The sequence below is a fragment of the Oenanthe melanoleuca genome, chromosome 2 (genome assembly GCF_029582105.1).
Source record: "Oenanthe melanoleuca isolate GR-GAL-2019-014 chromosome 2, OMel1.0, whole genome shotgun sequence".
Taxonomy (NCBI): Eukaryota; Metazoa; Chordata; class Aves; order Passeriformes; family Muscicapidae; genus Oenanthe; species Oenanthe melanoleuca.
In genome coordinates this window covers 52,358,432-52,386,373 of record NC_079335.1, presented here as the reverse complement: position 1 = coordinate 52,386,373, position 27,942 = coordinate 52,358,432, and the positions used below count along the sequence as shown (strand labels likewise).

Here is a 27,942-nt window from a genome sequence, read left to right as displayed (position 1 = left end):
TTTTCAGGTTCAAAGCACCTCTCTGAGGTAGTGGTGACTGTGGAGGTCCCACAAGCAGACTATTCCTCCCTGCCTTGCCAGAGCCAACAAGTGGTAGGGCTTGTGTTTTGTCCCAGGGAGTGTTTAAATGCAGAGCTTAGGAATAAGCTGTAAGGGATTTCTTCCAGAGCTGCAGTCTTCATGATGGGTTGGGTTACACTCCTCAATAACCCCTCTACACAAAGTATGAGAGCTGAGAGCTCTGCCTTCATCAAAACAAGAAAAGAACGAAGGCAGCACCTCCACTTTGGTTTTATAAGTCTTTTGATGAGTCATCATGTAGCTTGAACTAAAACCAAAAATCTATGTTGTCAAGTCACTTAAAGACTAAATACAAGAAAGGCCTTTGTTTTACAAAATGTGGTTACTTGAATAGGGATAATATGAAGAGCTCGTCTATTTAGGATTAACACTTTTAATACTTTGTGCCAAGAGAACCGATTCCTTTTAAAGGAAAAGTAAACGGACATAAAAAGGTTGTCAAACTGGAGAGGTGTTTATTAGTGCATCTTAAATAAAAACAACTGTTAATGGAACACAGTGAGCATTAATTTCTGTAAAACTCACTCTGATTTAACTTAGTAGTATTGTCTGGAGAGAGATGTGACTTAGTTTGAAGAAGAGTAAATATATTTTATTTTAATAAGGATGTAAAGTTTATGAGACAGACGTACTATGTACTCGTCAAATATGAACTAGGGGTTTGGTTTGTTTTTTAACCTTGCCCTGGATTTTAAGTGTCCCACGTGTCAGTGAAATTTTGCCCTCACCTCATTCAATGGGAATTTTACTAATAACTTCACTCTGAGTAGAATTTTACCTAGGGGACCCACATTCATTTCATAATTTTATAGGTAAACCCAAGAGCATTATGTCTTACACAATGAGGACAGAGCTTGAAGAAATCAGCAGATCTTCCATTTTATGCATTTTTCAAGCATGGATACTCTAAATACACTAAGACTTAGGGCAGCACTGTGTATATTTACTTTAGTTTTCAGCCACGGATCACAACAAAGTCCTAAGCTTTATTTTCTCATAATCAAATGTAAACCCTTCTAAAAAATTTGGCATGCTTCATGTGAACATAAAAAGGTTTGCACAACTACATTACTTCAAACTCCTATCACAAATTACAACTTCATATTCACAATGGAAACAGACTTTGAGCTCACTTGAGAAATAACTCAGTCATAAGGATTTACTCCCTGCGCTATTCATTATAAATAATTATTCACTGCGTGAAGGGGGGCTTGGTGCTGAGCGAGCACGCGGTCAGGCTGGAGAATTCCCTTTAGCCGTGGAACAGACATCTCCAATGCACCAAAGGTGCCTTTCCTCACACAGCTCCCTTTATTGCTCAGCTGGAAAGACTGTCTGTAGAATAAGATGAGACTTCAGACGCCCATTTAGTTCCCCACTCCTATATTGGCTTTTCCGACAGGAGCACTGATTACTGGCAGACAATAATGATTTTTGCAACACAAACATCTGTGCAACAGAAAACAGACTGACATCAAATTAATGGCATGTATCTCACTATTAAGCAGGTATCAAATAGTAAATATTTTTAAAACTGCTAATAAACCTAAATACTTACTAAAATTTAGCCAGTAGAAACACCAAAAGCTTTACAAATCCACAAATGAGATGCTCCTCAATACCCTTAGGAAATAAAAGAAAAACATTTCTTTTTAAAATTAAATAATCAAACTACTCTTAGGCAAAGCTCTAACTAAGGTCTGAACATATAGAACTCCAAATTATGTTAGTTATTGGTCTCACTGTAACAATAACTCAGCCATATTGCCCACAAGCAGCAATTAATTAAATTTAATAAGGAATGCTATGAGTTGTTCCTGTTTTTAAAATCCCAGTCAGGGCCCTAAACAATGCTGCCTTTCTTATTACAATTTTCAAATGTTTAAAAATCCAATTGAACAAAATCATCTTCAATGTTGGAGAAAATCCCAATGCATAAAAAGTCACTTAAGTGCTCTATTAAACAAACCAACCAAATATACATGGCAGAGGAAATGTCAGTTTTTAACAGGTTACTGAATACCTCGTTTTAAAAATAGAAATATAATTTACCTTTAATAACAGACGCAGAAGTTTTTCCCCATCACTAAACTCTGAATCAGGAATTCACTGAGGATTAAAAAGCAAACATTAGAAAATATGAACTTGGTGGGCTAAAAATTCTCTGTTCACTTCTATCAATGCAGAAGATTTTCCCTTTCTCTTTCCAGTGAAGAGGAGGGTGATCTTAAAAAGCCTGGAATTGTTTTCCTCTCTTTAGTATTTGAATATGAAATATCATCATAAAACAGAAAGCCAAGGGGAAAAAATCAAGCATTATACATGTCCAAAGTACCCATTTAATTTCCTGGCAACTACAGGACAAGTGATAAATGGGAAACCAGCAAAATTTTTCCAACTGCCTTTTAGAAAAGCACATTACCTGAAAAGACAGTGCAAAAATAGTGCCTAGTGCTCGCAGAAAAAGTGATCAAGGATCAAGTTAAAGGAGTAACATCACAGATTACGGCCTCCTGAGTAAAAGTTAAAAAGTAACTGATCGTATAAAACCATAAAATTACCAAGAGAGGGACCAGGGTATCCCATCAACATTTGGAAGACAGGTTAATTTAATCAGCACAAAAAATCCATCACACTGGAAAACCATTTGATTAATCTAGTGTATTTTATCTTTACACTGTGATTTCTATAACCTGATGATGCAAAACTCTCATCTGCTTCCTCACTTTTGCATATTATCAATGCCATCAACATTATGCTAAGACAGAGAAGTTTAACTAGCTTTGCAGAATTAGTACAGAAAGCACTATAGCAGCATAAATTCCATTGGTCTACTCCAGACTGGAAAAAAAAAATCCGAAATAAATAAGTAAAAAGGGCAAATGGTAAGGCTGGTTTTATAAGAACTGACAACTATCTCTCCTGGCAAATTTCTGGGTTTGCTACAATTTGGGCCCAAATTCTGAGGATTTTCATGCCATGCTCCATCAGGAAATTCTACATCAGATTCAAAGTCTCTTTTTCAAATTCCAGGTGCAGCTTTAGGACTTTTTACTTGTTCTTTGAGGAAAGATGTCTACAATGCTGGCCAGGACCTCTACTTGCAAAATCTGCTTATGAAGGCAATCACTCCTATTCAAGACTATGGCAGAGTTCCAGACGCTTAGAGTACAAAATAGGAACTCCAGTGAAATGAAAGGTCAATGAGCCCTGCATTCCCAAGGAATGGAAGGACTGGAAGAGCTTTATAGCAGCAAGTACCTCAGGAAGGTCAAATGCCCTTGCACACAGGTGCTGAACTCATCTTCTCCCAGCACTGTCAAGAGGCACAGGTTCCCCTAGACTCTGAGTTTCCTTCCCATGCCACCAAAAAAGGACATTTACACTAAATGAATGACTTCTTAAAGAAAGCACCTCACAGACAATCTCTTTCATCCAGGAAGGCTGAGAAGAAAAGGAGGAGAAAGAAGGCAAACGAGTATTTTCCGGCCACATTTCCCTTTGTTGGAAGCTTGTGTGCTCCCCTCAGTGCAGATCCCCTCTTGCCTATTCAGCCTGGGGACCAGCATGCCAGCAGCAATCAGTAAATAAAAAAACTGACTCCCAACTGCACATGTTATTTGCAGCTCAATAAAAAATAATGCTGGGTCTTTGACACGTGTTTATATAACACCTAATATAAAAGGCTTGTTTCCTCATGAATAAATATGCGGTGCAGGCAAAGTCTGGAACCATTTTCTAACTAAGAAAATAAAATCTGTGAAGTCTAAACTCCAATTCAAATTTCTCCTAAGGTTTTTAGACCTAGGGTTCAAGTTTGAGACCATATGCAATTAAAACGAAGCAGACTTGCCAAAATAAGCATATTTTGTGATGCAGTGATCTTGACTGATTGGGTTTGTTTATTTATGCTTACACAGAATTTGGTAAACTGCGACAAGTGTCTCAGCTAATGCAAGAGAGATTCATCCACCTGGAAACAACCAGTATTTTAATATATATTGATGAAAATGTTTTTACAGTAAACAGTAGTCTTTCCTACTGGATGCACTAGTTATCGTAGAGCTTTATATGGCTTAATCTCATCATGCAGCTTCTTCTTATCACACACTACAGTGATTACACTTGAAAAATTAATGTTATAGCACTTTAATCTTTATTATGCTCTACAGTTTGGAGTGACCTGCCTCTTTATAAATAACCCAAATACTCTGTGCACTTAATTTGCTATCACCATAGAAATTTTTTCAAAGGATGACTCAAATTCTTATTCCAAAATTAAATGCATTTTTTCAGTCAAGTCTCTTCTTGTGGCACTATAACACTGGACAAAATTTTTATTCAGAAATTCCTTTCTTCTTCATGAAAACGCCATTACAGCAATCATAATAATCCTTTCTTTAACATGAAACATTAAGCCTTATATAAGATGTGTTTACAACATTTACTACCTTGTTAATTCTTTTGTTCATGGAGCAGGCATTTGCTATGACACAGAGTCTGTCATTCTCATCAACTCAGTGATTCATCTGCCTTTCCTACACTTATCTTCCAACCTGTCTTCCCTAATTTTTTGTTTCACTTATCACTGTTTTGGTACTGCTCTCCCTCTTTAGGTTCTGAACCAGGCTTTTTCCCTTTCACTATATAAGGTCTAATGTTTGAAAAGCTTTTGAGCACTGCCATTTGTGGTACTGTGACTCATTTCTGTAATGAGTACTGTTTCCCACAAAAGAAAACTAGTGTTACTTGCCACATAATTATAAAGAGTTAACTTATCCAGGTGTTAGAATGCAGGATGCAGGGAAACAGACACATAGGAGCAGTGGTTAGCACTTGTGGAAAGGCAGGGTAGTCTCTGGTGCCCATGTCACGCTCTACTGCTTTGCTTACAACCAGCAAAAATATCCAATCAAAAACTGCAATAAATATTTTTTCAGATGGATAAAGGGACATCCTTGAAGGTCTAGAACAGTTCATGAAAGAATCACACCCTGCAGCCCCGGCATGTATGTGCTAACATGGGTTATGGCAGGACTAGCAGGCATCTAAAATTCTGTTCAGCTGGCTCCTGTCTTTTCAACTGGACAGCATCCTGTCTTGGAAGAAGTTCCTTGGGTCACTGTAGTCGCTGGAAGTCACAGCTACGAAAGTAAAGACACATGCAACTAAAACCCAGGTCTGGAACAGGGTGAACTCCTGATACAAGGGAAGGAGCACTAAAAAGTTCAGTTAGGTCTGACCTCATCCTGACCAGTTTGGATAAACACAAATACACTGCTTTAATTAATCATCCTATATATAGGTGTTTGCTTTGTTCAGCTGCTCTCTATAATAAACATTCCTTCTTTTCCAGAAATGTGGATATTTTCATGGCTGCTGTTATTACATGAGATGAAAATGGAGAGCTGTAGCACCCACATTATTTTCTTTCTTCTCTCCCTCACAGACACTTCCAACAGAACTTCCAACATTCAGAAACTACTGAAATAATGAGATTTCCAGTCTCAACTTCATTTTCATATACTAACATAAAAATAATACCACACCACTGCTCTCACTCTGCCATTATATATGGTCCCATTTTTTTAGTTTTAAACCAAAAGACCTCTGAAAGATAACACCCATAACTCTAAGTTTTTAAACCCCAAAACCCTTCAGAAACACTTCCCACATGGCTGGCTGGCACTCTGGGATCAGTGACAAACTGATGATTGCACAAGAGGTTAGTCGCAGGACACTTTATTTTTTTTTCTTTAAAATAATCCTGGCATCACAGAACTTCACACCTTTCAGAAATATTTGCCATCCAAAGCCCACTGGACAAGCCTACACTACCTTCAGCTTCATTACTTCTTTAATCTGAAATGCAGGCTCACAGACATACTTAACTAAAGACACTGCTGCAGATTATCTCATAAAAAGCAATACTGTACTTACTTTATCTTACCCTTTTTTATTGAGACAATTTATCTACACTACCATCTTTGCTTCATCAAACAGTATTTTCTAGAAGTTCAGAATCAGTTCAGTGGGATTTGGTCTTACACTGCATTCACCCAATTGATATCTGCTCAAAAAACTACTGTCAGAAAACAAAGCAGAGCTTTGTTTAGTAAAGGCTTACAGAGCCTCTGCTTTGTCAAACATGGAACAATCCAGGCTCTATCCCAGAAACACAAGCACCTTTACAGGTAATTTTTCCAGATCCTTCAGATGGCATTAAACCCCCATCTAATACTCACTAAATTCCCAGGGCTAAGGTAAATCAGAGAGAACTACAGAGGAGAGAACTGTAGTCTCAGGACTTTTAGAGAACATCACAGTGGCTTGCATTTTACTAGACACCATAAAATCAGAAGAGACTTTCTGCTTTCCACACAGACAAGCGCTACTAGATTTTCAACTGGATTATGGATTACAAAGTAGTGAATCTTGACACTTTTGAAGTTAAATTTCAAAGATACACTTAGAATACCAAAGATTTGTTTGAATCTTTGATACTTTCAATAAACATCTTGCGAAGAAAGCTATAAGCGCTGAATTCCCTGAACATGTTACTCCTTTTATTCTTTCTAATATTAAAGCTATTGAAAGAGTTGGGGTGAGGAAGCAAACAAAAAATACATTTCTGTTTCATAAATTGCAGTTAAAACTGACCTTGGGAGGATATGGCCTTGGCCCATCTGCCTCTCTGAGGCTCCAGCAGAATATAAAAATGGTTGGAAACTTCAGGAGAAAGTCAAAATTATCCAAATGCCTGAGGCTGTAAGATGTTCTGCAGTAGAAGTAATACCATCAAAAACCACAACTAACATTACCTTGCTAGCCACAGAAGATTTTTTTAATATTCTTTTGTCTCCTGAAATGCCAACTGAGAACCACAAACTTTCTGGCAAGGACCACAAAAGATAGATAAGTGTAACAACATGAGAAGAGCTTTGGAACACAGATGAAAAGAAGGAACAGATGCAGAGCAGGTGCCTGCTCTCTGCTTATAAAATGATGGCTTTTTGGGGTCACTAGTGAAATAACAGAAACCTGAAGCAGAACACAAACCCTGAGAAGGTCCCCATCTTGAGCTCTCAGACATCAAATGTAAGATTTCAAGCATTCACTGTTACTAAGCAAAGCCCAAGGGCCAAAAATTTCCTTACTAATTCAGGGAATGACCAAAAATAGAAGACAACTTGTGGCGCTCTTGTCAGAGCCATGGAGATCACAAATCCCAAGAAGGGTTGTTGCTTCTCTCACTGAGGAGTGTCTGACATGACAATTCCCTAAAACTCCCACCAGGCACTACAGTCCCACATCCCCCCCTTACTGGTAGGCCCATGAAAGACCAGCACCAAGCTCTGAGCCACAGGCTGTCCTATCTCAGATGTGCTCAGTAACAACTGCACTGTGGATTGAGCCACCTGACACATCTTTATCACAAAAACTTGGCTCAACAACTTCACATGCCCAATAATGATTTGCCTCACATTTGAGTTTCTCTAAATCACATGAGATGCTTTAAGCTGCACGAGAGGACATGTGAAGAAGCAGAATGCTCCCATCAACTCTGCAAAGACATTTTCTTCAGATGAAGTTTGTGTCATGAAAGCAACTGTTTTGAGGATCTAGGATCTAACTTAGACATTATGTTAATGACTATCTCTGCCCTACCCAAGGGACACAGTAGAGTTTTATCCCCTGAAGAAACAGAGACCATCTACCAGGGCACTGCACCTATCCCTGTCATTAAGTGCTGCAGTTGATGTACCTCTTGACACAATGCAGGACACAAAACATCACAGCTGTGGCTGTAATGCTTGCCCCATGGCCCAGGGCCATGAAATGTTGCAAAGTGTTATTAGATGCTGCCTGGTGTTGAAATTAAAACATTGGGCCTTACACAGTCATTGTACACTGACCAATAGAAAGCTCACATGGCCCTCCTAGAAATCTTTTTTTTCTTTTTCTTTTTAACCTTGTGTTTCTGATAGATCATCTCTAAATGCACATATCCATTTATTCTTCAACTTTCTTCAGCTGATATGCAAGAAGGAAACCTCCAGTGCCCCTGGCAGAAATTGCCAAGCAGAGAATCCCCATCAGCTCTTAGCAGCCTCTTCCACCTGCTCAAAAGATCTTCTCCTCCTTGAACTGGCACCAGGCTACCAGAGGACAAAAACCTTTCAAGTCTTCAACAGCTGCTTTTCACTGTAAGTCAACAGGGGAAACCTATAAGCAAGGGAGAGAGTTTTCAAAAGAAATGGATACTATTTTATGATACTTTGCAGTCGGTGGTGGTAAGAATGACGAATGGCTTCCAAATGCTTTAACAAAACCTATGTTTCATCTGGATTTTCCCTAGAACAAAGTTGTGTTCTTACATACATGGCAGAGGTGCATGGTGGGATCCTGGTGATCTAAGGATGTGATGACTAAGAACAACAATACTCCAATCAAGGATCAAAGAAGTATTTTTTGGAGCTGAAAGCTTATGCAGAGAAGTTTCAGCATCTCAGCAACTTCCTAGTATCTGGCTCTCACTGAGCACAGCAAGATGAATCACCATGTTCTGCAGAAGAGATCTTTATCCTCTCCCCACACAAGATTAAGACCTTTCTCCAAATCTTTTTTAGAGGAATGTGTTGAGTGGCAATATGGAACTGGCTGCCTGTAACTTTACCGAACTACTATTGGCAAAAAAGGAAAATCACTTGTATCAATGTACAAGTGGCATAGAAACATGTGCATATGATGATATCCACTAGCAAACATGCTTACAGAAACATAGCATCAGAGAATATCCTGAGTTGGAAGGGACCCAAAAGGATCATCCAGTCCAGCTCCTGGCCCTGTACAGGACAACCCCAAAAATCACACCCTGAGCCTGAAAGCATGGTATTTCTTGGTGGTGAAAGGTACTCTTAAAGGCAGTCATGAAGCATTCATCTCTGTGAGTATTTGTGCATAAAAACCCTGTGGATACCAACAGGTAATGTAATTAAAGGGTTTGCAGAGAAGTTGTTTATGAACAGAAAATCATCACAGCCAGCATCTAACCAGCCAACTGCTTGAATAATACTGACCTCAAACACTCCTGCTACCACATGCAGCAATACCTAAAATAATTTTCCCCATTCCCTCCTGTTATTTTTCTCCCTGCTAAAACATCAGTTCTCTATTCCTGCAGTAAATAGCAAGAGCAAACAACTGGCTTCTTCATCAAAACATAACAGTTCCAGGTAACTAAAAGCACCCATATTTCACATTTTCAGACCACAATAATAAAACTGCACTTGACTGTTACCTGCTGTCAGGATTCAAGCTTACATAACAACACACAGCCACATACCCATCAGTTAAAATGTGAAACATGCTTTTTTTCTTCTAATCTTGCTATTTATTTGCCAGTAATGTCCCCAGTTCCCAGGTCATGTCTCCTTATCATTACCACAACAACAAAAAAAGCTGCCAGCAAACAAGTACAAAGATTTTAAAACTAAAACTGACTACAGGAAAGTGCAAGCCTCCTGCAGCTGCTTAAACAAGGTTTTGTTTCATACTGTGGTCTTATCGGGACACTGTCACCTCAAGTCTGCTAAATCCAGTAATTTGAAATTAATTTTTTGTTTCTTTGGTTTTGGTTGTTTTGTTTGGTTTTTTTTGGTCTGTTTGGTTGTTTTAATATCCACACCCAGTCCAACTAATTTTCAGTTATAACTTGTCAGGAGCAAAGAATTTAGTCACATGTGAATGGAAGAGCATCTAGCAAATGAAAACAAATTAACCTGTTTCCAACTGTGCCTAAGTTGTATTACTTCATTTTCACAGAAAATATCTTTACAACAAGAATAGAAATCCCAGTAACATTTAGGGTAGGGATGGAAGAACAAAACTGAGTAAAGGTTTTGCATTACTAGGCTGCTCTGCTTAGGTAGGTTGACATCAATAATTTCCAGGATGGGTGAGGAGGTAGTTAATTCTTAACAGCGAGTACAAATGTTGTATGCAGAGGAAACTAGTTTCATACACTTGGAGGGCTGACATTTGAAATATCAATAAGCTACCTTTCCCTTGAGAATAACATAGCTGTGTTTTGCTGGCATTGCAAATTCCTTGAGCAATTATCTGATCAGGGATTAACAAAGAAAAAATGTAAAAATTAAGCATGCTGATCAGTCACTGTTGTCCATTACCTTGAAATGGAAACATTTGTATTTGGCTTCATGAAAGTATCATCCACTTTGTGGCTGTATCATGAAAATCCATCTGTTGTCCCATGAATTTAGTAATCCTGGCTGAGTTATTCCTCACTTGTGAAGGAAACAGTTAATTGATTAGAGACACATTGTCATTAACGTGTAATCATGGCTACAAAATTATCCATCCTTTGTAAGTAGTCCGTATTTTACCTCCTTATTTTTTAAATATTAACTTGGACTGAATAAACAAGACAAAAAAAAAAAAAAAAAAAAAAAAAAAACAAAAAGGCAGTAAATTCAGTAAATTCAAGAAACCCATGCATGAAAAACAGTATTTAAAGGTTACTGTTAGTCTGGAAAGCATTAAAAATGGGGACATAAACGTTTAGTTCAGGTCTGGTTAAAAGATTTCCTGGCTTGTCATTAAAGAGGAGATTTTCTGAGAGGCCCAAGAAGACAGTCTTGGAAGTAAAGCACAAAACTGGGCATTCAGACAAGTCTTTCTTGCCTGATTCTGGGTGGGTTCATTTGACCTCTGGCAGCCAACGTAACTCAGTTTATCAAAAAGAGTAACTAAATTGGGGTACTCAGTCTGAAAGATTTAAAGCCTGACTGAGGTGCTGAATCCTGTAGTTCAAACCTGAGTGAGCACAAGGTAAGAGCTCAGGATTTCTCTTTAAGTCAAAGCCTCCCTCTGAAGCTTGGCACCAGGAGCTGATGCCAAAAATAGACTCTGTGAAAAATGTTAGCCTGAATTTCCCTTTCCCTCAGCCTGAGCTCTTCAAACTGTCATCTGATGTGAAGTAAAAATGAAAATTATAAAGTATATTATTAAATGCTTTAGATATTGTCTGGAAAGAATGAAATTTCATTTTGTGCAAAGCTATAGCTCCTATACCAGTGTGGTTGCAGAGGGTGGATAGCTAAATGAAGCGAAAAGTAAACTGACTGCAGAAACAGAAATAGGGGAATGTCCTGACCATTTGCACTGGACTCCATCTGTCTGTGACAGACAGACAGACAGCTTTTCACCACTGTATGGTATGTCTGGCAACTTGAATGTGCCAGCCTGCTGTGTTTATTATTGGGGTGTCAGACAATGATGTACAGACAACTGTCTAAACCATGCCATTTTCCTTTTGTTTACTTCCCTCTACATACTTGCTCCAAACAAATTAAGAACAAATTAACGACTCCTACTTTTAATAAGGAATTTTTATTTTTCCTGACAGTATGGGTTCTCAATTCGGACAATAATTTCACTAAATCAGTGGTCATTCAGAAATGGTACAAACAGCCCAGCGCACTAAAACACAGCTTAAGAATAACTCCACACGAAGTTAAAAAAAAACTGTATTGCTATATTCATACACGCTCAAGATAATTCAACTTTACAGTTTTGACATCTGTAGCTTATTAGTCTCTTAAGTATGTAAAAACACCATTGGCATTTTTCATATTGCAAGTGTCTGGAGATAATGGCCGTGCAGATTTTGTACAGAACGGTGCAAATAAACTTGCCAAACTTTCATCATCACTCCTTCGGAAACTCTGAGGGGGCCGATTAAATTGGCATTTTGTTTGACATGTACACAGAATGTGCTTAGCATGCAGAACAAGTATGGCAATAAACCTTGTCTTAACAGCTGTGTTATTTTAGCTAATGATAAACATGTATCTAAAGCCACATATCACCACAACTTAAATTGGTGAGAAAAGCTCAGTCACCCCAAGGAAGGAGAGGCCATCACAACAGAGGAAGTTGTTCATTTATTCCTTACTATGCAATTAATTGTCTCACCAATAAACACAAATACGAAAACAGTTGCTCTAAATTAAGTAAATTATCATTGTAGCTTATATTCTGTCTCTGACCTTGCTGCATTTATTCTTCACGGACTCACTCCTACCCACAGGCACACGTGTGCAATTACCACTGATCTCAGTGGAAGCTGTGATTGCATAACCGAGCAAAGTTTATTTTCCAGAAAGTTTCCTTACAGTCAGAGGGCTTTGGAGGGCCAAAAGGCTCTTTTTGCAATCATTGCGGCTCATTCCATTGTGACTGCATTTGAAATGCAAAATATCTTGACATGTGAAATGCAGATGTTACCAAGCAAGACAGCTTATTGATTTGGATAAGCCATTTAATTTTGACAAACTGCCAAAACAACAATAAAAGAATCGCAAACCTGAATTATTGGAGATTTCAGCAGCAGCCTATAATGAACAGGGAGACAATGAGTCCCCGGCAACCTCTAGGAAGGGATCGATGCTCTCCGTGGAACTGCAGTGACTGGGAATTTCAGACAGTACCCTTCGATTTTCTCTGAAATCTTATCTTTACAAAGTAAACAAACACGAGATAATAACCTTTAAACTTTCCACAGCCATTCAGAAGGGGATTTGGTACCGCAGAACAGTAGCAGACATTCAATATCAGTCTCTGTTCAATACATGGTACCCCGTGTATCACAAAACTCCCTTTTTTAAAAGGCACAGGTTGCAATTCCCAAAACCATGACACTTAAAAAAAATAATAAAATAATCAGGGTGTCTCAGAACAATTTTCCAGTTCTTCTCTGGGTTAAATTTATCAAATCAAGCACTGAGTCTGCAATTTGAAACCTTAAAAAACTGCAAAAACCCAATATCTAAGTTTCTAAATTGGAAAAAAAATTATCATTATTTCATAATTAAAAAAAAAAAAAAAAAAAAAAAAAAAAAACGACGAAACTTGGGTCAAATTTTAAGATACTTAATTTTTTATGTAATTGCAATCAATCTTATTTTGGTTCCTATGTTCATAAATACCTGAAGCAAGCCAACTATGATAGAGCTTTTAAAGAGCATGTGCCGAAACATTACTGCACTCCATAGATATGTTAACTAAATATTTAAAAACATCCTCAAAACTAGGTTAATAGCTACATAAAAGCAGAATTTTTCAAACCCAGCTTTACACATCCATCTTCACTGAATTAAAAAAAGAAGATATTTTACTTTAAAGATTGGCAAATGGCTTCTAAGTCCTTGGAAACAACAGCATTTCGACTACATTACCTCCATATCTTCTTCAGTCATAATTGTATAATTTTATTACACTGGATATAGAAAAAGAATAAGAGGTAAGTGCTGCTACATTACTCCCTGTATAGTTTTTTACAGCAATTTGCAGGACATCAAGAGTAAACACAGCACTTTACAAACCACATAAGAAAGGTCATTACTCCAGAGAGCATACAACTACAGCAAACAAATCAAGTCCAATAACCCTTCCATTCAAAGGAGATATGAGGACATTCCTCTTTAGCATATTAGTGTATCATCATTAAAGGTATCCCCAAGTCAAGCAGCACCAAAAGAGCACCAAAAATTGACAAAAAGGGGCATGTTTTTCTCCTTGCCCTTCCTTACTCACAATGTGGAACTTGTAAACAGCAAGCAGATCCATACCAACTCACTTCTCCATCACAGGCACAGAAGGGAAGGCATGGAAACACAAGGAGACACAAAGGACATCTGTCCAAAAAAAAGTCCCCTTTCTTTTTTAATTTCTTTGATTAAAAAAATCTAGTCCTTAATGCTCACTGCTGAGGTGCACACTCCTTTCAGTTGAAGGAATCTGTTCCTCTGTAACCCAGGAAATTTCCTTCCTGGCTACTTCCTCCTGCTACTTTTGAGTGACACGCTCCATAAAACCTCACTTGCTACTGTCTACAAGTTACCAGAATTTTCCCCACACTTAAGGAAGCAAGAAAGCTGGAAAAAAAAAAACACAGTGAGGGGACAAATACAAATTCCATAGGCAAGGAGCATTTAAACCCCTAGATGTGAGTGGTAGCTCAGAGGTCAGTGGTAAAGGGTGGTCAGGGAGGTCATCTGGACCTCGAGCAGAGCCCTCCAGGAAGAAAAAGGGTGGGAAAGAAGGAGCAGCACCTTAATGTATGAGACAAAATAATGCTCAGGCTAGAAATAAAATACTTCCTCAAAATTATGTTTTAATCCCATTTTTCTTTCCATCACCACCCCCAAACTCAACCCTACTTTCCACCAAAAAAAAAACAAAACACTGGAGAAGTCTACAATTTGGCTAAGTAGGAAAAAGTGAGAAAATAAACAGGCAGTGCAAACACCAGTAAAGAGAAGGTAAAAATGTTCAATATCTTCAGCATCAGTCAATTCCCAACAGTAATTTTTAGGAAAAAATTATTACTCAAAAAGATGTTCCTTATTAGAAGTGATTTCCAGAGATCACTGTCAGACTTGGCAAATATAAAGGTTTTTTACAATTGATTAACATATATCATCTCCTTGTATACCCACTGCAGACAATTAATTTTACATTATTAATCATTATAAACAAAAGGTGGCTATCAATTAGCATGGTGTTTTCTTTGAAAGATGTATAGCTGATAATTAATAAGGTATCAATATAACAAGGTCTCAATTGTAACTGCCAATTGCCTGCCCATTCATTAAAAAATCATTCCTGTGTTACTTGTGCATGACTATAAACCTGAATATGAAGTGGCACATCATTGTCTGACCTCCTGCCCATCCAGCTGCCCAGCCTGCACTGCTAGAAGAAAATACTGAAGATCTTTGCTGTGGCTAACTCAGTTTAACAAAAGCAAATAGAGATATGCTGCATTTCCCATCCTAATGCTTAGAGAAGAGGGAAGATAATTTACCAGGTATACACATAACCTTGCCTGAATTACAAAAACACTGGAATGAAAAGAGGAAGCTGCTGAAATGCAAGGGAAAAAAACCAACCCACATGTAGGTAAAGAATCAAATAGCTTAGCTTGATAGTATGGGAGACTAATTAAGAGCCTGGATCAGTCAATCACTGCAGGGAGTAAAGTTCTCCTGGACTACACTCAAGCTGACCAACTGGCTTATGCTAGGTAGAAGTGTCTTACTTTCAGTACACCCGAATATTCTTCTCTAGATTTGCCACCTAGTCAAGTGTACATCCAGCATGTACCCACACTAGATTTTACTTGCAACTTATTCCTGTAAATTCAAGTTATTTTCAGGATCTTTGTCGTGACTGTTATCTAGTCTGTTCTACCTTTGTAAGTTTTTGGGTTTTAAATCAAATTTATTCCCATTAGACAGTATTCTTCAAACACAGAGTAAGTGAAGCAAAGTGGCAGGGTTTATTGAGTTTTCCAATGAAGCATATAACAAGAATGAATTTTGGGAAAAAATTATATCTAGCCACATGGGATATGTGATATGCCATATGGGATATGTTAGGAAGATACTTTATTTACTTTTACTATAAACCAATGTCAAGTTTTATTTTGCTGCTGTTCTAAATTTTTAAACATTTTTAAATGCCAGGTTTAACAAATTGTCATGTGATTAAAAGCTATAGTCAAACATAGTCTTGTGTGATACACCATTCTTGGGTACCAAGCAATGAGTAATGTGAATTATCTGTTTTTATGTGCACTCAGTGAGACATCATGTCCTAGGAGAAAGAGGGAGTTTGGTTCTATTTGATTTTTAATTTGTATTCTTAGGCAAAAAGAACATTTTAAGAGTTGACAAAATCAAGCCTTCCCCTAGCCCTCATAGTCTCAACCCTTCAGAATGGTTAAGTCTGGATGAGGCCCAAGCCATCCAAGATCCAGCATTGCTCCCCACAAATGCCAGAGAGCAGACTTTTAGAGCAGGGCAAAATAAGAGCACTTGAAGATGCTGGTGGCTCTTCCACTGGGTGTTCTGATAGCAGAAGACTTCAAAGAGAGCACAAATGCTAAATAAGCACCCAAGTGGGCAGCTGAAGCTAGACAAATATTCTAAGAATGACCTAGTGTAGCACAGACCTAAGAGAACTGCAAGGTGCTGCAAGTTTAAGCAGTTGCACCAGAGGAGATTTACATTTGATATTAGGAAAAATTTCTTCACTGAAAGGGTAGTGAGGCACTGGAACAGGCTCCCGAGGGAAGTGGTTGATCACCATCCCAGGAAGTATTCAAAAAACATGCTAATGTTTTTGTGGTGCTAAAGGATATGGTTTAGTGGTGGACTTGCCACTGCTGGGTTAATGGTTGGATTAGATGATCTTGGAGGTCTTTCCCAACCTTAACAACTCTTTTCTATGGAGGGAGATCCCTACACTTTATTTACACACACAAAGAAGGACTGTCCGACAGGAAGCCAAGCACCTTGTGGTTTGCACAGTACATAAATCATCCGGTACCTACTTTGTAAGTGTTCGAGATTAAACTTTCTTTCATCATTGAAGCAGCAGCTGTGACCACAACCAGAGTCTCAGAAAATGTAAAGGTAAGATACTAAACTTGGAATTACCCAACCTACCAGTCTTCAATAGACATCAGGAATGGAAAAATCAAAGCCAAACAAAACACTGTGACGCTGGGCAGTGGCTTGCCTAACTTAAATGAGCAATAACCATGGTGCATAGAAACAATCAGCTAAGTATTTGCTTGAAAGATGAACTCTCATCTATCCCTTAAATGCCTAGCAATGAAAACACTGGTTGAACAGAAGAACAAATATTACTTAAACGTACTCCTAGAAGCGGACTCAGAATGCTTTTCCTTTTTAAGCAAACATTTAGAGAACAGACCATTCTGGGAAATCAGAACTTCTAAGCTAACTAAGTGGGGTGAAGGAACAGTAATTCATGGAGAAATAAAATAGGAAACAAAAGGAGGAAAAGCATTTCCTTTTTGCAGGGTCTTGCTTCAGACTGTAGTCCCATAACTACAAAGAAGAGATAAACCTTTTCCTCCCTAATTAGGAAACATCCCTTCCTCACAGTAGAAAAAATGCCAGATCATCTAGAACTCAGATTTAGGTCTGAAATGACACAGGCTGCAGAATGGACACACACTTTTGTAAATAATTAAGTCCAGGATGAGAGGTTATCTACGAACACAAGTGTCCTGGAAGACACTAGAAATAGTTGACAAGTTTGATATATTGCATTATGGCTAGAAGTTTATTTGAAGATTTTCTTTTTTTTACCGATATCAACACATGTAAGTTCTACACATATATGTTTTTTGGAAAGTGTTTAAGAATAATCAGGTCCCAAATAAAATTGCAAGAGCATAATTGAAATTATACTTTAGTTACACCTATTTTATTATTTAATGTTACGTACACGAATTATACACCATGCTCACAATATTTTATAAATTATATTAAATATTAAAATCCTTAGAGGAAAAAAATGGCCTAAGGCTTTAAGTAAGAGGAGAGAGTCAAATGCTACTGTAAAATGTAACATTAAAAAAAATTATAAGGTTTTGTTTTGTTTTTTAAATGTGTTCATCCACTAGTAAGAGTAACTACTGACTTTGCTTGGCAAATAGACCTTAGTAACTACCAAAGTAACTACCAAGACTAATTGTGAGAAATGGAAGAGTTTTCCTCATTAGAAGGCAAAGAAACACAGGAAGCCTGGAAATGAGAATAAAAGAATTCCAGAACAGGTAACACACTTTGGGGGAGCTGCAGTAAGCAAGACTTGAAATCAGACAACCATCCTAACTCAAAGAGCCAGTTAAGAAAGGCTTTAAAGCTTTCAGTGTTTGCTTTTCTTTCCCGCTGTCTAATTTCAGACGCTTTATCAGCCCCATTGATTCTACCCATTAAAGTGTGGATTTTGAGAGTGCAAAGAACAAGAGAACGTTTCAGAGTGGCGTGCAGCCCCACGCGAGAAGGTGGCAGTAGCTAACCCCAGCAGACTGACCTTTACAAAGCCGTGTTATTCACCCTCTGCTCGCGGGCACTCCGACACATCAGCACTCTGTGAGATCTCCAGGCAGTATTTTATCAGCAGGGCCCATCCAGGCATGATGTGCACTTTCACAGTGCATTAGCATATCCAGAGGAGGACCACTGCAGACCGAAACGGCCTTTCCTTGCAGGACAGAGCTGAAGTGTGAAACAACATCACCGACATTCTCACTGACACCCAGGAGCTCCCCTGCATGCCCAAAATTCATAAGATGTAAAACCTAGCACTGTTTAGGGAAGAGAATATTTTCCAGAGCACCTCGCCTGTTAGTACATTAGTCTTTGACCAGCTCATAGTCTTATATTCCTAAGAGTTCATCATCTTAACTTTTTCCTTCTTACCTTGCATGTTAAGAAAATACTGGTCTATATTCTACATACAAGCTGAATGCTGAAATTTGAAAAGAAACCAAATGTCTTTGACGATGTAAACAGAAACCTTGCTTCTCACCTTACATCTGTACTGACCAGAAGTAACCCCAGTGAAATCAGTCAGCACAGGTATACAAAGAGTGGGAATCTGGTCCAAAGAGTAACACAACCCTTTGTACACAGACGCAACTCAGCAGGAGAAAGAGCTGATGAACTGATGTGAGGTCACACAGAGAGATGGGAGAGCATTCTGTAAGAGATTTCGCCTCCTTAATCAACAACCAGCTTTGGACTCAGTGTGTCTGGTGGCCACTGAATCCTGGCCACCTGAGCAGGGGATTCCCACAATAAAAAATTCCCCGCGCTGCTCAAATCGCAAACAGCAACCCACAGTTACTCTAAATCATTTTGTAGCTTTGGGTGTAAAACTAGACTCAGACCTAGCTAGTTATTACTAAAAACATTTCAAGCTGCCTCAAAATACAACTTCCAAATTTTAGTAACGAAAAATTGTCCTTTCTCTTCCCTGTTTTATTAAACATAGCAAATGAGCAGAAACTTGGGCTACAAGCCCTTGGATCTGAGCATTTTTGCCAATGTTTGACTGCCTTCACTACTTCCTGAAACACACTGCAGGCATTCCTGAGGAAAGACTAGGTTTGACTTCACCATCACACTTTTGTTAACTTAAGACACAATACAGTTCACTGCCTGAAAGGCAGGACAGAAGGCATTCTTCAAAGTATTAGGATGAGAAATTTGGTTTAATAGTTACAATATTGAGATACACTCTTTTGGATGTGGATGTGACTTTTTCAGGAACATGTATCAGTAGGAACCCAAATAATAGATGCTAAACAGGGCAGAAGAATTTCATATTACAAACAGAGGCAAACTGACTGTATCCCAAGTGTAATTGTGCTCTCAGGGGATTTGCATCAAAAATTTACCTACTTAGTTTAATATTTTTATAACAAACCCTCCTATTATAAAATCTAACTTTTTAAGAGGCATTTATATCACCATATCACAGTAGGATACATTTCACTAAATTCTGCAGTCAGAAAGAATCGTGTTTATATTATAAAATTTTGGCTAATGTTACATAGAGAAACCAATCTTAATCTGCATAAATCAATTCAAAATAAATATTGCAAGCTAATGTTCCATGTGCTTTTTTTCTGCATCTTTGTCTTTAGGCTTGAGCACTAGTTGATGAAGAAGTTTATCTTGTACATAAGACATGCCACTAACATTAATCTACTCCCTCCCCAAAACATCAACAAAAGGAGCTATGGGTCATTGAGCCAAAAAATTAAATGCTGAAATGTACATCCAACAACATTACCCTTCACTAGCAGATATCCTGCAGAGAAAAAAAGTCAAACAAATACAATTCGAATGTCTAGCCAAAAGAAAACATTCAGAAAAGAACACGCTGAAAATCAGTCCCACTCTTCAGGACCAAAGGCATCTTGGTACAGCTTCAAGTCTTCCGTATCGTCTGCTTCAGCACAGCTAGAACATGTGGAGAAAATTTATGGCATTTTATCATGGTTGGCTTAGGGGAAGGAAGAGGTTTTTTTGTGAGATCAGGAAATTATTAGTTTTTTTCTTTCAGCTTTTCCACACACATGCTCTTCTACTGCTAACAGGGCAGTCATTTTGCCCATAGAAAACTGACTGACCAAAGCAGTACTAAATTAAGGTTAGCCCTCACTATAAACAGGCTTCTACTTCAGTGAAAGGTAGGCTATTTTCCACTCAAATTCCAGTCCATATTTGAACTGTAGGTTTGCACTTGGTGATCCTCAAGTACCAAGACAAAGTGCCAGTGCAGTCTAAAGAAAAAGAAAAAAAACTTGTAATTGTACTATGTTGCCTCCTACTACTACTTTACTTTACAGGCCCTCTCCTTAAGCGGGGGGAAGGGAGACTGGGACACAGAGGAAAAAGCTTAATTAAATAATATAAAAATAAATTATTTTCCCAGTCAAATGCATCATGATTTTGTCAAAGGGAAAGAGACTGAATTTAAAAAATAAGTATTTTCTAAAAGTTGTCTCTGCAGTATTTTCAGTTCACCAATTATTCATCCAGCAACTCAAGTCAAAGCTCAAGACAGCAAGCTAGGAACAGGACATCATCAACCTCACAGGAAAACAGAACTGGAAAACATTTTGAGGAAACGTTGGGGAAAAAATAACACTTGCTAACTAAAAGGAAAACAGAAAGATCAAACACAGTCATCATATAGTTCATCCTTTTCTAAGCCCAGCAGGGATTTAAAAGAGAGAATTTAAAATAATTCCTTCACATTGAACTGGACAAAGCTGTGAGCAACTCCATTGTAGTTTGAAGTGGATTTAGGATAATTGCTGTCCAGAAAATTGACAGCTGGAATGGCTCTAAGCACAAAACCACAAGTGTCCTTGAGTCACTGAATAGGAAAGAGCTGAAAGACATCATATGACATTTCAGGTAGCTACAGAGAAATAGAGGGAAAAATAGGTACAAATGCTTGTAACTAAAATACATTTACAAAAAAAAATAAAAATAGTATCTAGGCCTGGAGTCATTAAAAGGATGCCGTAATGAGAATATTTATAACATATCAAAACTACTTTCAATTTATCCACCGAAGAAGACCGGAAACAATAATCAAGGAATGATGAAAGAAAACACACATATACTTAGCATCATTTAAACAATTATGGTAAATAAAATAAAATTTTGTTAGGCAATGCTGCAAGATATGCTATCAAACTTACAGTTCTACTACCCACACTGGAATATTTTTAATCACTGGAAGGATAAATCCTGAGCACAACATAGGAAAAGAGAAAGCAGAAGATTCAACATTTGAAATGAAAAAAAATTTATCATGCAGTCTATTTTCCTAATTAGTATTTCAGTATCTAATGTGTTTAAGTTCAGGCTGGAGACAAGCAATTCTCATTGCCTGCTCTCCAAAATAATCAGATCTGTACATGTCTTTTTCTTAGAATTCCCTTTTAAATATAAATTCCTGGTGATATATCTCCCCCAGTACATAGTAATATAGTAATGTGCTTCTATATAATCTGTCTTCAATCTACAAGTTTGACATGAATTCTTTAAATTAGAGTAGTATTTAGGAAAAAAACCAGCTTTGAAAGACGTATCATTTTTCCAGAGAATTCCAACAGATACAAACTTTGGACCTCACGATTAACAAGACCAAACTTCAGCTGTATTAAGATGTATCTAGTATTTCACATTCCATAAGAAGATGGAAAGGAAGAAGAACCACTAGAAACATCCATCTGCATGTATGGAAGCCATCCCACCACCACTACCAATCTCCTTTGGTCACATTAACTGCCAAGCAGCTGCATCCCCACAAAAAAATGTTAGTCAGACTGATCTCAGTTTACTAGAATTTTTCAGTGGACAAGATCTTTGGCATTAGTCTGTCATAACTCATGCAAGTACTTTAATTTCCCAAAAGAAAAGGAAAATGAAAACATCTCTCTGGCAATTAATAAACAGTTCAATATAAAATGTTAATGTACCTTCAAACACTGATTATTTAGAATTCTTTCTTGCAAGTCTGTTGAAATTTGAAGTTCATTTTACACTAAGTGTGCTTATTTCAGTCTAAGCAAGAAGACTGGTTATAAGCCAGCAACTGCAAATTTAAATGAAATTTAACCAAAAAATCGTTTTAAATTTTTTAAAGTCCTGTATTTTAAGTGTTTCTCTCTCTCTCTCTCTTTAACTTAATCCTCAACATTACAATTAGAAATTTTAGAACAAAGACCTCATGCTGAAACACACAAATTCTTCATCTTCCAAGGTTGTTCCTCAGTATGGCTATTTTAGAGATACTGTTTATGTCACACACTGTCAGTGCATGGCAAAGGCTGCTATTACAGCCTGGAACACTTCACTAGTGAATGCAAGCCCAGTGAGCCCCCAAGAACTGCCCAGCAGCTGCAGTTTAATAAAGCAAGAGTCATGCCCTGATGGCCAAGACTTCATTTAAGAAACAATAAAACAGATGAGCAAGAGCTTCTCTGAGTTTTAAGTTAAGGGGAAAAAAAAAAACACCTTTCTTTTGAAAACCTAGTAAGTCAAAAGCACACTAAAAATAAAACTAGAAAGCTGGCAACAGAGTAAGATTTTATAGCAGAAGTGTAGAATTAAAGCAAGAGCATTCAAATTTACCTACATCTAAAAGAGCCTCCTCAGAACCATGAAAACTCTATCAAGTGATAATTTGTTGAGCGTGCTTTAGCACTGCAATTTGTATTTAATTACAGTTCCACAGTTATTCCTTATTCAAGCTATAATGCTCTCCATGCATCTTACAAGTTTTATTGCATACCAAGGGAAGAAAACCTTGCTTCTTCAATCACCAGAAGGGCAGCAAAACTGCCCGGGTAGTCACTACTACATTACAGAAATGGCATTTTTAAATATTACTTTCATATACTTTGACTGAAATTCATACATCACCTGGAATCAATGAAGATTTAATCAAAAGTTTAATTTGCATCTTAAGTCTAAGCCTGCAATAATAATTTAATATCACTAAAAATGTAATCAATTTCATAGGTGATAAACAAGGGGGCAAAGGGTAATATCATAAAAACAGAGCAACTGCCATATTCAATCCTTTGGGATTCTTTAGATCCTGCTGTACTAGACACTTATGTTTTATTTAATCACATAACTTCAGACAACAGCCATAGCTGTATGTTTCAGAAACAAATCAAGGCACATCAGTCTGCACACGTATAAAACTTTCCCCACTTCACTGATCTTAGGCGTTTGCTAAGCCTTGCAGCAAGATTTTGTGTGTCTTCCAATGAAAACTCCCAGCATTTCTGAAGTAATTGGCATTAATGTTAGTATTTCCTACTCCAATGACGTCTCTGGTTTGTTAGGGAGAGAACATGATCCACACAGCAGCACATATGAGGTATGGAAGATACACAGTGTTCACACTAACGCATTCAACTGATGAGCTGCCCAAAAATTAAAACAACTATTAGCAATGAGGAAAAGTTCCAAGTTCAGAAAAATCTCAAATTACATTTTTCAGTTCTGCAAGACTGCAATTTCTTCCAAATAACAAAAAAATGCTGATGAATATGCACTGAACTGAATTTAACACAAAACCACTACTCTGAACTTAGTAATACAGAACTCTGAACACTCAGTAATATGGAGAAAAACACAGATAAAACCAAGAAAAATTAGGGAAAGCATAAGGTCTCATAACAACACAGGAGAAATATTCTCTGCTTCTTTATCACGTTTCCCTTACAAAACTACATCAGTCCTTCCTGCTCTAAACCAAACTCCATTTCAAATCAAACTTTTCTACCATTAGGCTGTCGCCAGTCAAGCTGTGCTCTGCTACAAAGAGTACTGCCTTTTTGAAAAAATTGGTGGCAAAATACCAGGTCCTGTGAATTTTCCTTAGAAAGGAGATCAAACTCATGAGGTCTTAACAAAGCCACATCACCAAACAAAATAAAACCTAAATAAAATAAAACTAGTTCATGAGACAATAATACATTTCTAAAAGCACACTAGGTGCAGATCTATGTCTGGAAATAGTTGCCAGCTACAGGATTTCCATTTTGTACTGAAGTTCAAAACAGAATTTCCCTGATCTCGTGCCAAGCTGTATAGGAAAACCAGAAAGCTTTGGTTGTCTCTAATATTACATCTGCCATAACTAAAAATTTATGCTGCTAAAATATCACAGATGCCACAACAAAGTTGTTTTTCATGTGTAGGCAGTGACGGTCTAAGTCGTGGATACCTCTACCCACCTACATCTGGGAGACCTCTCAGCATTCCTAGAGCAGATGCCATCATGCCTAACATTCAGGCTATATGGAAGACCTTTGACAAGTCTAATCACTATACTGACTGTATGGTTGAAGAGCTGTTAAATGAGATCAAAATTAAAAGTAAACAGGAAAGATTTACTATTCTTTCCTATTTAAAGTTATTTTTTTAAACTGAATTCTGTAAGATTCAACTGTTAAATCTCAAAAATCTCACTGCTCTGTGACACTGCTGACCCACTGCTGACCCACTGTGGACCACTGGGTATTTATGTAAGAAATCCTTTCTTTTGTCATGTTTTCGATATTGGCTTTCCTCACATGTGCAAACACATGTTCTTCTGAACTAGCTTAGACAAAAAGACAGACCAGCTTGCTAGAGTGAAGGAGTCTAAGTGGTGCTGACTTTTTCACATTTCAAATGCAAATTATTTATTTAACTACACAATGCCAAGTCATTTAAAAAAAAAAACAAAACAAAAAAACTCTATAAAACACATTCCCACAGCTAACCCTTTTGTAAGTACAGAATGGAGCAACTAAATTAAAATGCTACCTAAATGTTATTTTCTTAGTACTTAAGGCAAGTAAATTAAGGTTTATACAAGGACATTTGCATAATAAATATAAAACCAGTATTAAATAGCAACAGCTTCTTCTAAAATGGCTAGTGATGTCTCTTGCTCTGATTCAATAAACATGTTACAAATACATACACATAATTCTAAATCAGTTAAAGTCTAAACACTTTTTCCATCAAAATATTCTCCAAAATTCTGATAAACTATAAAAACAACATTTACAAAGCAATAATAATGCATGCAGAAACGATGCTTATCTATATTTTCTAAGCTTTTATATTAAGATTTGACCTAAAACTTAACTCAATTAAGACAGTAGATATTCAAATGCTTACTATAAACAATGAAATCAGCATCTTTCCAAAACCAGAATTTTGGAAAGAAAACAGAAATTATAATTTTGTGGCTACAGTACTCTAACAAACACTTTCAATAAAGATTGGAGAGGAAGAGACTGGAACACCTCAAGTTATCACAGTCCATCTGTAAATATTTTAGAGCCATTGCTTTATAAGCAAATACACTGCATTTCCAGAAACAGAACAAAAACTACAGAAACTTTGTCAGAAATTATTAAATGATAACACAACACAGTGAGTTACTAAAGCTTCACAGCATCGTGAATCTTCAGTATTTTGTCCCTGCTGCTTTTCCTCTCCCCAGAACCAAACAGAGAAATGTCTGGATATGAATGAGTTCACCTTTTCTTTCATATGTATTACTTGAGGACCAAATATTCAAGAGAGCCTGCAATTTGCCGGGACAAATGCAGGAAATGTGTTTTTCAGCCATGCATACTCAAACCACTGCTTTCTTTATAAACTTTAATAGAAGTGTTGATGCATCTAAGACCTTAACACAAAAAGATACAAGCTGACAGCTGTAGCAAAAATACAAGAGGTATGGCTGGTATTAGAAACATGGATGTGAATTGGATTTTTCAAGATGAGCCTTCATTAAGAGCCAATTTCAGCTTTGCAATCCAGCAGGGAACATCATACCTCATACCAAATTCAGGGGCTAAGCTCTGCAATACAGCTGAACAACATTTGTCTTCTGTAATCATGATGTCCTATACTTTTAAGATTTACACTAATTTAACTAGAAAAGGTCACACAACTGAAAACGTTCATGATTTGGGAAAGACTTCACAACAAAATCTTTCCTGTCTATCACTAATCTTCTGTACACAATAACTGTCACTTTGATAAAGTGTCTCTGTCAGCCTGCTTGTGATTATACACAAGAAGCTTCAGCCTTTATCCGCTGGAAGAGTTCATGAGCTTTTTCTTGCAAACCTCAGTGAGACAGAGCCACAAAAGAGAGGAAGAGGAAGCAAAACCTAGCACTCCTCAGGATTACTCTGTCATCTGTTCAGAAAACAATTTCTTTGTAGTTTAAGAGCTTCAGATTTAACTTAAGGATTTCAGTATTGAAATTCCAGAATAAAAATATGTCTGTATTTACACAGATAGGAAAAAGAGGAGACACAAAAAACTACCTTGGTTCTAATCCCAATCTTTGAAGATCAGCCACAGTGTGATCTGAAGTTCTTATATCTCTCTTTCCTCACAGGTTGTCTGATAATATTGCTATTCTTCCAATGTTTGAAACCTTAAGACTCTCTATAGAGGGTCCATTCCTTCCTCATCCCATACAGCACCTTGAAAAAAATGGAACCAGAAAGTGTTAACTATGTCTTAGACTCTGACAATAGCCAGTGAAAATGCCCCTAAAATGCTTCTGCATTTATAGATAATTGGTGAGAAATTGATCTGTCTTTAGTTCAGTTAGGAATTGGAAAAGATGTTGAGGTTGATTCCTATGTTCTGAAGTCCATCCTGAATCGGAATAATCCTCTAGGCACAACCTAGAAAGCTGCTCCTCCTCTGAATCTCTTCTCCAACTTTTCTTATTATGTAGAAAACTTTTTTCCCCAACAACCTGCTTTTTCTCAGGTATTTAATGGGTGATTTGAAAGAAATAAAAGGATGAAGACAAAAAGGCTCCTACCCTTCATATCACAGTGACTGGACAGGATCAGGAGGAAAGCCCGCATTGCAGCACAATTCTATCAAACCCTTGGGCCTTTCAAAGGCTGCATTAATGCCTTCCTATTGCTGGAAGAGGTGAAAAAAAATTGAAAAAAATTGAAAAAAAAAAAAAAAAACAATTTAACCAGCCTGAGAACAGTGGGCTTAAGAGTAAGTGTTCATTCAGCAGACGCTGACAGAGCAGGTGAAAATAAAATGCTTTCAGAACCTTTCACAGTCTATTTCTGGATCAAGTTCTCAGCTTCATATGGTTTTCTGCCACTTTGAACTACACCTTAATGTAGCTCCCTCTTCACACAGCATTCAGTATAGCAGACACAAAGAAAAACTACAGGAAGTACCAAAAAAACCCCACAACTAGATATGAACCCAAGTGCATGTGTTGTTGCCATTCAGCCCAGAATCAGGACGTTTTTCCCAGGGAAACAAACTTTAACTTAAACAACTCTTACCTGCTGCACAACATAAAAAGGAAACCCCAAAAATCAAGCACCTTGTGTAAGGAAACCATTATCCTCAAGTGGAGGAACTAACATACATATATTAGAATATACAAGAAATCTCCAATAAACTCACTTCCAAGACAGCCATGCCATAGCTCTCTTTCAACAAAACCCAACAATCAGACTACAGCTACATTCATTTCCCTTCTCATATGCAGGCTTTCAGGATATATTCCTCTTTTGTCCCACTCTTCATCTTTTCCCTTTTCCATTAGGACACTGCAGATTGCAAAGGCTAAGAGGAAGTATGCCTGAGCCAAAAGAATTTTCAGTCTAAAGAAAACTGGTACAAAATGAACTTCAGAACTGCAAGTTAAGAGGAAGTTGGTCAAATTCAGCGTTCAGAAAATAGAGCATAAGCTTTTCTGTGGGAAAGCTTCTCCATAGTAACTAAAACTGCAATCTGAGCACTGACTCCCTGTCAAAAATGCCCTCAACATAAAAACAAAGTACAAAAGCCTCTCAAAAGCAAGAGCTTTCAATGACCCAAAAAAGAGGACAAAAGGAGGGTCCTCTAAGCA

The 27,942-nt window shown here is 37.5% G+C and overlaps 1 protein-coding gene across 3 annotated transcripts in view; it reads right to left on the bottom strand.

Annotated features, from left to right (window-relative positions):
• The window catches only part of LDLRAD4 (low density lipoprotein receptor class A domain containing 4), a 240,275-nt gene that overhangs the window by 201,031 nt on the left and 11,302 nt on the right, over positions 1–27,942 (bottom strand). The window contains exon 1 of one of the 3 annotated variants that reach the window (XM_056485913.1): positions 1,640–1,657. The exons of the other annotated variants lie outside the window; for them this stretch is intronic. The gene's annotated coding sequence lies outside the window, so the exon portion shown is untranslated. Of the gene's footprint in view, positions 1–1,639; positions 1,658–27,942 lie in introns of those variants that run through there. 3 annotated transcript variants of the gene reach the window in all.